Source organism: Amphiura filiformis, chromosome 1, assembly GCF_039555335.1.
Source record: "Amphiura filiformis chromosome 1, Afil_fr2py, whole genome shotgun sequence".
NCBI classification, from domain to species: domain Eukaryota; kingdom Metazoa; phylum Echinodermata; class Ophiuroidea; order Amphilepidida; family Amphiuridae; genus Amphiura; species Amphiura filiformis.
Genome location: NC_092628.1, coordinates 90,648,234 through 90,659,835, shown reverse-complemented (window position 1 = coordinate 90,659,835; position 11,602 = coordinate 90,648,234). Strand labels below are relative to the sequence as shown.

At 37.0% G+C, this 11,602-nt stretch overlaps 1 long non-coding RNA gene across 1 annotated transcript; it reads left to right on the top strand.

The window, feature by feature from the left end:
• The first annotated feature begins 3,812 nt into the window (after positions 1-3,812).
• LOC140167523 (uncharacterized) lies at positions 3,813-7,704 on the top strand. Its single transcript, XR_011861059.1, has 3 exons — positions 3,813-4,040; positions 5,490-5,612; positions 7,328-7,704. It is a non-coding gene; the product is annotated as an uncharacterized lncRNA (long non-coding RNA).
• Positions 7,705-11,602: the final 3,898 nt, after the last annotated feature.

Sequence of the window (11,602 nt, the reverse complement as noted above, 5' to 3'; positions counted from 1 at the left end):
TAGTTAAATCAGCAAAGAATACATTTCAACAGCTTTTCCTATACCTTTGTACATGAGCCAACCATTATTAATCCGTGATGAATCCACACTTTGCCAGTAGTGTATACGCAAATGCAAGTTAATGGAAGCGCGTATATATGTGATACGCGTTAGCGAATAAAATTTGCCATGCCTGGAACTTGTCTGCGCGCTACATCTTGTTTTCATTATTTTGGAGGAAGCGGATAAACATTGCCCTTTTATTCTGTAGTTCTTGTTGATGCTATCAACCGAAAAATCATCGTTCTTCTTAAACTGGACATTCCTCATGAAATAATCCTGTAAATTTACACGATCTTTAGCTTGGTTTCGTTGTTGAAAGAGATTCAACAACGGTAAAACATGATTGAATTAATTATCGTTACCCACCTGAATTAAGAAACACTTGAAATATTTCATATCCGAATGCAGTAGTACCGCGCTAATTTACAATACCTAAAGTAACCATGTGCGAAAGTCCAATTTTTTCCTGGGTTCTCTGGTTTTCCTGCCTCATTCTAAAATCAAATCTCTGCCCATGTTCCTGCCCGTCTTATCTTCTCCCTGTCATGCTTGTGTTATAGCTGCATTAAATTGCGTTTCATAACAGCATCTGGAGATCAAATTGATTAATGAATAAAGTCATGCGTTAAGATTCACTGGAGCGCAATTAGCATCAAATATTTTGAAGATCGCTAAGAAAAATATTGAAGAAAATTGGGCTAAGGACACAGCCTTGTTTCACGCCGACTGTGGTGTTAAACGCATCAGTAAGTTTGTTGTCACATTTTACAGCGAAAGAAACAGATGTATACATGTTCTTAATTATTTGAAAAAAGTTGCCGCCAATACCCGTTTGGCTTAATTTATATAAAAGAGCATTTCGCCAGATGGTATCAAAGGCGGCAGAAAAATCAATAAAACATACATATAAATAAGATTTACCAGCACGATGAATATATTTATTAATAAGTGTTTTGAGAACTAAAATGTGGTCACTGGTTCGAGAGCCCTTTCTAAAACCAATTTGATTATGTGGAATTATAGTTTCCTTATCACAAAAGACATTTAAACGGTTATATAACACTAAACAAAATAATTTACATAAATTACTCGATACAGCGATTCCTCTGTAATTTTTTGGCTGATTTTTGTCGCCTTTTTTGTGAAGCACTGTTACTGTGCTAAGTCTCCAGGAAGAGGGAAAAATTCCCTGCCTAAAAATTGAATTAAAAAGACAGGTTAAAGATGGTGCAAGAACTGATATACCCTCTTTTAACATTTCGTTATAAATACCGTCAACTCCAACTGCCTTTCCTTTTTTTAGAGTTGAGATTGCTTCTTTGACTTCGTTGATGGTAATAATAGCATTAATGTTATTTACATCATTAGTAATAATAGAATCAATATTATTTACATCATTTTCATTAAAATTTGATACAAAATTATTTATATAATCTTCAAATAGTGTATCATTATGAGAAACATTTCTATTCATGAGAGTCAGAAAGTGTTCCCACCACTGTTTAGGTGTGATAGGATTCTGGGATGAAGACGTTTTGGTAGTGCATAAACCTTCATAAACTTTACAATCTTGATCATACCACTTATTTTTAGAACGTTTTTCTTCTTCTTTAAACCCGCTTTAGTTCCGACACACTCAAGTAAATCATAAAAATCATCAATACAATTCTCAACTGAGTTTTCCGTCCCGTTTTCCGTGTTGGATGATTGTTCCAAATAAAAACGGTCAATTTTTGACTTTATATCAGGCTGTTTCAAAGTGTGAACCAATTGTGGCGGATTATTGGAGCCAAGCGTATAACTGCATCTTGGTATCTTTAACACGTGATATGAAGCTAATACATCGGGGAATGGTTAACTAATTGGTGCTATCCCAGCAAATACAAAAACGTTTTAAATAAGTTATATTTTGGCTAAAAACGTTTTAATAACATTAAAATGTCGGGTTATATAAAGGTCATGATAACGTTTTAAAACGTTTTGTATGAAAAACACACTACAACAATATTTTTAAATGTTTTCAAAAATGTTATTGTAAACTATTTTGCAAATATTTTTACCAAATACCGTAAAACCCCGTCTACAAGCATATATAGTGTTTTTTATCAAAGCTTAATTAATTCGAAGCAAGCGTTAATATACCAATACAAAAGATCGGTCTTAAAATAATACTTGTTTGTATGTGCTTGGATCCGTAATTTATTTGCTCAAACTCCATAATGGCGACTGGATTTATGTAGCTTTCATCAGAAGCACACTATATGCTTGTAGACGGGATTTTACGGTATTGTGTCAATACTTTAATAACATTATGTTAAAATATTTGAACCCAGCAAACACAGAAATGTTCTTTAAATGTGTTTATTTTTCAAAACCTTTTAATAACATTTAAATGTCGGGTTATATAAAGGTCATGAAAACGTTTTTAAAACGTTATTGAAAATATTTTGGGCAAACATTTTTCGCAAAATATTTTTCAACCCCAAAATAACATTCTGTTTAGAATGTTTTGTATCAAGTTTTCAAGAATGTTTTTAGAATGTTATTAAAACGTTTTTATACCCTTTATATAACCCGGCATTTAAACGTTTTCTGTAAAACATTTTTGTTTGCTGAGATTATCAACCCGACATTTAAACGTTTTCTGACAACCTTTTATAACCTTTTGCGAATGTTGTCGAAAACGTTTTGTGTTTGCCGGGATATATCTACCTCGAGTCACCGGCACTGGCTTTGAAGTTCAGCGTGTGCTGCGATGGCTTAGAGTGGTTTCTTGCGTGTACATATGAGGCACGTTGATCGCGCGGGTAAAAGTACACACGCATCAAGTAGCGCTAAGCTAACGCAGAACACGCTGAACTTCAAAGCTAGTGCCGTGACTCCAGATAGATAGACTATACACAAATAATGCTGCCAACATTTTACCTAGCTACTTTTCATTTTTTTACACAAGATGTTTTTACGATTACATGACGTAGTACTAATATACATAAGACAATTAATAATAAATAAAATCAATATTTCCCCAAATGTTTATGCGATATGTTTATTTGTTTTAAATAAGACAATATCCCCGGGGGGTCACTCCCATTGTGGCCTGTACACCATCCGCGATAATCAACTTTTGAAAAGCACCCTAAACAAGGATTTAACCCTTGGCTAAAACGATACCCTAAACAGGGATTTCATTCCTAACATCAAATTTCATACCCTAAATTTCATTTCCGCGTATTTAGAAATTGCAATTTTGCTACCCTTTTTTCCAATTTTTCATGTTTTTGACACCCTAAACGCGATACGCGCGTATCGTGCCTACCCACGAAAAACCATAGACATACCACCTAGACCTATTACTGCCCATCCTTTACTAGACTAAATCCTCCAGTCCTTTCAACATCTACGCACGGTCATCGGGTTGTGCTGATGGTGAGGACTGAATCGTTCAGCAATCCAATATTGGTGCAGTGAAAAATGCTAAAATATGAATATTTAGTAGATTTTGATTACGTCATTGCTTTCAGCTACTATTGTGCCCCATTCTTCGTTCATGATGCTACCATGGGAATATAAAGACAAACGGAGCCCTGATTAAAGCCCGACATTTGGCTGATTTGGGTAGCTTTTGTTCGCTACACATAAAGCGAGCTTGAAAACAAACAGCTGAGTACCGATGCAGGGAATAAACCTCTTTGCCAGCAAATTTGGTAGCTGATGTTTAAAAAAATTCTGTTGCGTCCGCCATTAGTAGTTTTACAATTTTCCCATTTTAAACCAAAATAATCAACTTTGCACGATTTTTAGTCATCATGGTGAAACTTTTGTGGTTTTGTAACATATTGAGTCCATTGCACACCGTCAGATCGCAATATTTAACTTGATTTTGAGAAGGAAAGTTCGTCGCCACAGACCCCGCTCAGACCACAGTGACATGGATGCACTGACTATGCACAGCCTCGGCGTTCACGGTGTGCGGTGCAGTGGCACTGGTGGTAAACAATGTAAGTATAAAAGCTGAAGTTATTTCAATTATTTTCACGTGTAGTGTGCATGGTTTATAAGGCCATCTTTTACACCGTAAACAAGAGCAGTCGTGACTCATGACTGATTCACACTTATATTGTAGGCTAGGCCAGGCCCAGGATCAGGCCACGAAAAAACATCAGTCATAAACAACCTGTATCAATGACAATTGATTTGATATGGCATGCACGCAGTTGAGCGCCAGGCATTGCTGTCTAGATTTTAAAGCCGAGTGGTTGATGGTACGCGAATGATGGTACGCGAATGGTTGAATTTTCACAATACACTTATTGGGGTATATTCAAATAAGAGTTTCGGTTTTAAAATTCACGTTCAAATGCACACGAAAGGCACTAATATTTGTACCTTTCAGCTTTCTAAATCGTTTTAACACTTAATTCGCTGGCTGATTTTGTGAGATTCGCAGCAGTAATATTTAGTGTCCATGGCAGTGGAAAATCGCTCACTAGAAATTTTGAAGGCGAGCGGTGGCAGCGATCGCTCACCAAAAAAGTCAAACGGCAAGGCCTGGGGTTCAATAATTATAGGTAATTATGAATGCGTATTACTTACTGCTCGAAAAATAATGCATATGCGCTGATGCTGGTGCGTCTAATGCATGAGCCCCAAAGGGGAAGACAAAATTAGCGAATCAACATCAGCGCAAGTGCATTATTTTGCCTAATTCTCGAGCAATAGGGCCTAAGTAATATGTGTTTATTAATCTATTTCATACAGTGGCGTAGGGCCTACGTGGCCGCCCCAACCCGGGGCTGAAGAAAATTAAATTTTGCTGCCCCTTCCTCAACAGCCCGAAAAGGTTGACCCATTTTTTTTTCGGTTGTTTGAAAAAGTGAAGAGCAAAAAAAAAAGAAGATTTCAGGTGCTAGCACCCTAAAAGCAACACATTTTGATGTATAGCAACATTTTTCAAAAATTTGTATGCTTTATCAAATTTTTCTGCCTTTTTTATTTATTAATTCTTTTTGCCACCCCCTTTGTTTTTGTTTTTTTTTTTTTTTTAATTTCGCTGCCCCCAAAGCCCCCCAAAATAAGCGCATGTCATACACGACAAGAAAAAAACACATAATTTTAACTTTTTTTATGTAACAAATTATCACTCAAAATGTTGGAAATTAGAACCAAATATAAACTCGCCCGAAAAATGAATCAATCCTATGTGACACGAACACACATGAAACACTGCCGTAGACTATGCAGAATGCACAATATACACAATCAATGCATGTTTCATACTTTTCTGATTGGCTGCTTTGATAGGAGTGTATGAATGCTTTACGCTAGTTGTGCGTTGTGTAATGCAGGACTGGCGCATGATTATGTGAATTTACTGCGAGAAGTCTAGAGGCCCTCTTGTAAAACTTTTCTCCATTTTAAGATATTATTTCTTTAATTTCCCCAACTAGGTGATACTGATGTCAACTTGATGTGAACTGTACAGTTGCAGCAACTGCTTTCAGGAGATGGTGGCTTTTAATGAGAATGTATAGTGATGAACTCAACAGTACTACTGGTGCAACAAAAAGCTGGTATGTACAATGAGTAACCAGGGACTGCCTTTTGAGGAGAGTGAGAGCATAGCATTGCTCTCTACTGCTCTCCTTAAGGGGGTACTACACCCCTGCCCAATTCTGTGCATATTTTTGCATTTTTCTCAAAAATTATAGTGCATTTGTGACAAGTAAGATATGTATATTATAGGGGCAAGGACTACAACTACTGCACTGGAAATTTTATTTCAGCACAAACAACAGTTGTGGAGTTACAGTCAAAAATGAGGGAAAACCAGTATTTGATCAATAAATCAATAACTACTTGCCTTGAGTTGCTGAATTTTCAGTGCAGTACCGCAGTTGTACTCCTTGCCCCTATAATATACATATCTTACTTGTATCAAATCGTCGGCTGTATTCCATAGTGGCGTATAGTGATTTTTTGGTCATTTTTTTGAAAATTGGCACATATGTTTTTAATGGTGTTCTCTTTCATTTTTTCTAAGTCTCATCAGTCATAATTAGCTAATTAATTAGTAATTAATTAATTAAATGTGGCGTATAGTTACAAAGTGACATTTTACGTATTCCATAGTGGCGTATCGACCATACGCCACTTTTTATACACATTTATAATTATGAAATATCGGCAAAATGAAAAAATCGTATGTCATCATAGTGGCGTGCAGCGTGATCGGGCCTATCGCCACTATGGAATACTTAACGACTAAAAGTAACGCCATAGGGATTACACGGCGACCGAGGTGGCGTCACGGTTAACGTAAGGTTAGGGTATTGCGTTTTGTTCGCTTTTCCATAGTGACGTATAGTTTTATTGTCAGTTTGCCAGCAATAGTATGTATTTATTTCTTTTGAAAAATATATAACAATAAAATCTTTTTAGTTTACTACAGAAATTTCACATCATTTACAAAATGTAATGAATGTATGATTTACACAACTCGATTTTAAATTGGCATTTCTTCAAACCCGATTTTCTCGAAAAGTTGTTTATTCGCGGCGCCCAACTGTGCGCGCCTATGGAATACGGACGACGAAATGTGCTATAATTTTTGAGAAAAATGCAAAATTAGGCACCAAATTGGCCAGGGGTGTAGTACCCCCTTAAATCTGATATAGGAGAGTGATGTTTGACATGTGAAACGGCTCTCCTTGAAGGCTCATGAAGAGCTATTTATTGCTCTCCTTCAAGTTCCAAAAGACAGTCCATGAGTAACTGCTATATTGGTTGATGAAAGGATTAGGCCATAAGGCCTGGCTTAGTAACTCAGGCCCCAAGATAGTAACTTCAAGCCCCAAGATAGTATCTGACTTAGTAGCATGGGCCCTTATTAATAGTCAGGCCCAGGGTTGTCACCACGCTGGACTGGGCCGTCTGGCACTCACTAAATTGGGGTTTTTTAAGTTTTTTTTCAATTTTTTTTTTAATATTTCGAAGTGGATGATGATATTTCATCATAAAAAGAGGAAGAAAATTTTTTAGGGGTGGTACCCTCAAAGCCTATTCCCGATCCTAGCGTTCAACTAAAAAGATAGTGCGAGGCGAGAGCATCGCTTTCGCTATGCTAACCAGTACTATTTGGGTCCTGGTGACAACCCTGGTCAGGCCCGTGCTACTAATTCAGGCCCAAAGATATTTTTTCTTTCTATGTCACTTTTGGGGATCTGTAGGTTGTTCAATATTAAAATCTAAATATTTTAATTGATATTTTGGTTATTTTTCTTTACAGATGAAATATGAACTTATTGGAAGGAACCACCTGCAGCAACAAGCTTAAGCAAGAGACAGGTAAATGCTCCATAGCTTCAACGGCACTTCAACTAAAAATCAAGCGAATTTAACTTTCGACAGAAAAAGACATTGTCAACATATGGCTGTTACGGCCTACGCCTACCTATCAATTAGGTTTAGTGGACTAGCTGGCTGGTAGCCACTAGCCATCACTGTTAATTTGGAACATGTTTTACCACACAGTGGAACTCATAATATATAATTATGATAATGTGGACTACAATTAAGTCAACAAATACTGGACACAGTGGTAACTAGGCGAGTTAAAAAAGGCGAGTTAAAAAAAAGGCGAGTTAAAAAAAAGCGAGTTAAAGAAAAGGCAAGTTACCCCCCAGAGATTAGGGTGTGGTTTTTTCAATTACCCCCACAAAGTAAGCTAAAGATGAGTTACGACAAAGCCATCAAAGTCCCACCAGCGAAGTTACGGCAAAGCCATCAAGTCCAAATGGCGATTCACGACAACACGATCAAATCGGCGAGCTACAGCAATGCTATCAAGTCCTGTAAGAGAGTTACAGGAATGCCGTAATGATGAATGGAAAATGGCTTTCACTATAGAAAAATTATCAAATTTGTGTACATCGTGGAACATACTCTTTGCGTGGCTGTGCGTAGTAAGCAGTTGCACGCAGATAGCCTCGCTAATATGGACGCGTGAGAGTAGCATTGTATGCGCGTGTAGTTAGCATGATTAGTTGCGGAGTAACAAGCGTAGTTGAATGTTCCACGATGTACACAAATTTAATATTTTTCTATAGTTGAGGTTCATGATGATGAGAAAAAATCCATTTTACCCTAAATCAAATTGTAATCTTAACTTGCTGATAAGACTTGCCATAACTTGCTGATGGGACTTGCCGTAAATTTTAACTCATCGATGGGACTTGTCGTAACTCGTCTGCCAAAAAATCTTAACTCAATGGCGAGACTTCCCGTATTCTCAGCAGGGATCAATCTTTAACCTCTGCAGGGACCAGGGGATATTAAACTTATCTGACTTGCCATTTTGTCTCGCTCTTACTCGCCCATTTTTAACTTGCCAATAACTGTCCCCTTACCCTGTTATGCTACGTATGACTTTTGTACATGTATGTACCCATTTTACAGACTATGAATTATAGTAATAAATAATAAATAATAAATAACCTAGAAGAGAGGGATGTGGTGTAGGTTATACATGTACCTGTATGTATTAAACAGTGGACAATAATTAGATAATGTTAATTTTCAATTTTAGTGATCCTAGCATCCTCTTTTTTATTTTAGGTAGATATCCCCCAAAAAAGGTTATTCCCAAAATTGCAGTTGATTCCGATTTTGCATTTGCGAGGTATGCATGATTATTTGTTGTAATTTTGTTCTGGTGTACCAGAACATAATTCAAATTTCATGATATTTCTGCTGAACAAATTAATCTGCAAGAAATTCTTTGTACATAAACATAATGTTGCCAGAGGTTTCCAGTGGTATAAAAATCTTTTTTGAGAAAAGTGGGGGGTATGATGCTGTGGATCACAATCACAAAATGCCTTACTTCCAAAAGCAGCAATTTCAACTGCACTGACTACGGAGCCCCCAAAGTGACATGGAAGAAAAAAATCGAGGTCCGGCTTAGTAACTTGGGTCCAAGATAGTAACTCGGGTCCAAGAGTAACTCGGGTCCGAGAGTAAATTGGGGCCCTGACTAGTAGTTTGGGGACCCCGAGTTACTATTTCGGGGCACGAGTTACTATCTTGGGCACGAGTTACTAAGTTGGACCCAAGTTACTATCTTAGACCCCGAGTTACTAAGTCGGGCCTCGAATTACTATCTTGGACCCCGAGTTACTATCTCAAGGCTATCTCAGACCCCGTTTTTTTCTTCCATGTCACTTCGAGGGCTCTGTATAAATCAGCACAGTCGAAACCTAGATTTCGCCTTGGTTTGCAAGAATCAAAATCCATCCTAGTCACTGCACTTACTGTATGATACAAAGAGAGATTTTGATTCTCGCATCTGAATCTTACAAGAATCATTACGAGAATCGATTCTGTGATGCTCGTTGAAATCTAGGCCCTGACAGTGATGAGTGATGTACAATTTCATGAAAAGGTGTTCAGAATTGGCTAGGCCTCTTTGGTCATAGTTTATTAGGGTTGCAGATTGGACAAAAGTTGGGGACGTGGCAACTTTCAAAAATAAGTAAACTGAGTAATCTGGATATCAGGTACTTCATGTTAAAAGCAGTTTTATTTCCTCCAATTTTTATTGATTTTTATTAATGCAACTTTTCTTAGTGTATTTTTCAATTAAAATAAATTCTCGCTATTAGCAATAAAGGCGCCGCCAGCAGTTTGCGATGTAATCGTGATGTATCATGGGAAAATTCGACATCCAAGTCAAGTCCGCATATCTGAATATTACCATGCTATTACATAGGAACACGTGACAATATTTTTTAGTTTGTCAAAATAAAGGTGTTACACGCGAATCGATACTCAATAATACTTAATAATGTGATTTGAAATGTGCACAATTAATTTTTTCTCTATCGATTTGCGTGTAATACCGTTATATTGACAAACTAAAAATATTGTCACGTGTTCCTATGTAATAGCATGGTAATATTCGATTGCGGACTTGATGTCGACCTTTTCCCATGATATATCACGATTTTCCCATGATACATCACGATTACATCGCAAACCGCTGGCGGCGCCCTTATTGCGAATAGCGAGAATTGATGTTTGTTTAAACATTATTGACCATATCAAGTTGTTATCCTTTTTGTATCAGTCATGTGTTAGAAAAATAAAATGAAAAGAAATATAACATGTGCCGGTATCTGTGTGTTTTCAGGACTAATCAATATTTGATGTATTCGTGATACGTTTTCCAGTAAAAAACACAAACTTGTAAATGTTAGAATTTATAAAATGAAACACAATTTTTCATTAAAAGAATTAAAATGTGCATGCCTTCTGGTACATCTTACCCCGGACTTTTACCCTCAATTTTGTTACCCGGCCTCCGCTTATTAAGGACTGGTTTTATTCCCTTTTAGAACCCAATATTTTTGATCCCCACATTTTACACCCCCACCAAAGAAGTCATGAACACTCCCTAAGAACATAAGGTCATGAAGACGTGTTTACATGAAAAACTCTGCCAAAAAAGAAAAAACATTTTTAAATGTCAAAATATTTGTATTTTTTTTTTTTTAAGTTCAAAGTTGAATTTATTTATTAAAACGTTGAATGCCCTTTATATAAACCCGATTTTTTTTGCGGTTGCTTTTGAGAAATCTTAATGAAGGCATAGGGCAAAATTCTGCAATCAGTTTTGTTGAAATATTTAGAGACTGATATGAAACAACATCCCTGGACCCTGGTTGAAAGTAGTAGGACTACAGCGTGATTTTTTTTTTCTGGGTTTTGGGGAATCAGTTAAAGTGAAAGTCGAGAGAACGGCATTTTGTGATTGGTTTTCTTTTTAACCAAAAAGTAAAAAATTAATTTTGCAAAAGTATAAAAAGAAAGTCCCCAAATATCACAATTTGTGAGCGTAACAAGCCAAAATTCAAGTTTTTAACTTTTGGTCTAAATAAGAAGGTCCAAACTGGGGTCCAAATTTTAGGAAGAAAGTCCACTTTTCACAACCCCCCCTTGGAAAAAGGTCTACTAATAATGGTAATAAGAAGAATATTAAAGAATAAGAATGATAATGATTTGTGGCAATGAAAGTAAATTGAAAACAAAAATATTAAACTTAAAAACTTAAACTGTTGCTTTTCCAAAAATCCCCGCAAAAATCAATTAATGCTGTCTATACACCGCTGGCTGCAGTTATGATTGTCCAGATTTCGACAATATGCAAGCTATGACGCAAACTCATTACTTATTCATGACATAGTCTCCTCAACCCGGGCCTCAGCTGCAATGGTTTGAGCGGAACAAAACTGGCGGTGTTGGAGACTATGAGAAAAAGTTTCCTTCTGCGCATGCTCGTGGAGCCAGAATTCTGGCTCCAGACGAAAAAGTGCACCAAAATTTTTCATGTTACGAATTCAGGCCCTGAATAAGGCAACGTGAAGGATTGTGGGTAATATAAAGACGCCGCAATTCTGGGCCTGGAAGGATTCAGGCTAATCCTTTACCACAGCGGGAGGTGAAGCCCCGTATTCAAGGTGATATTGACGGATTGACGGGGTTACTAGGCGCGGAGAAATATCGC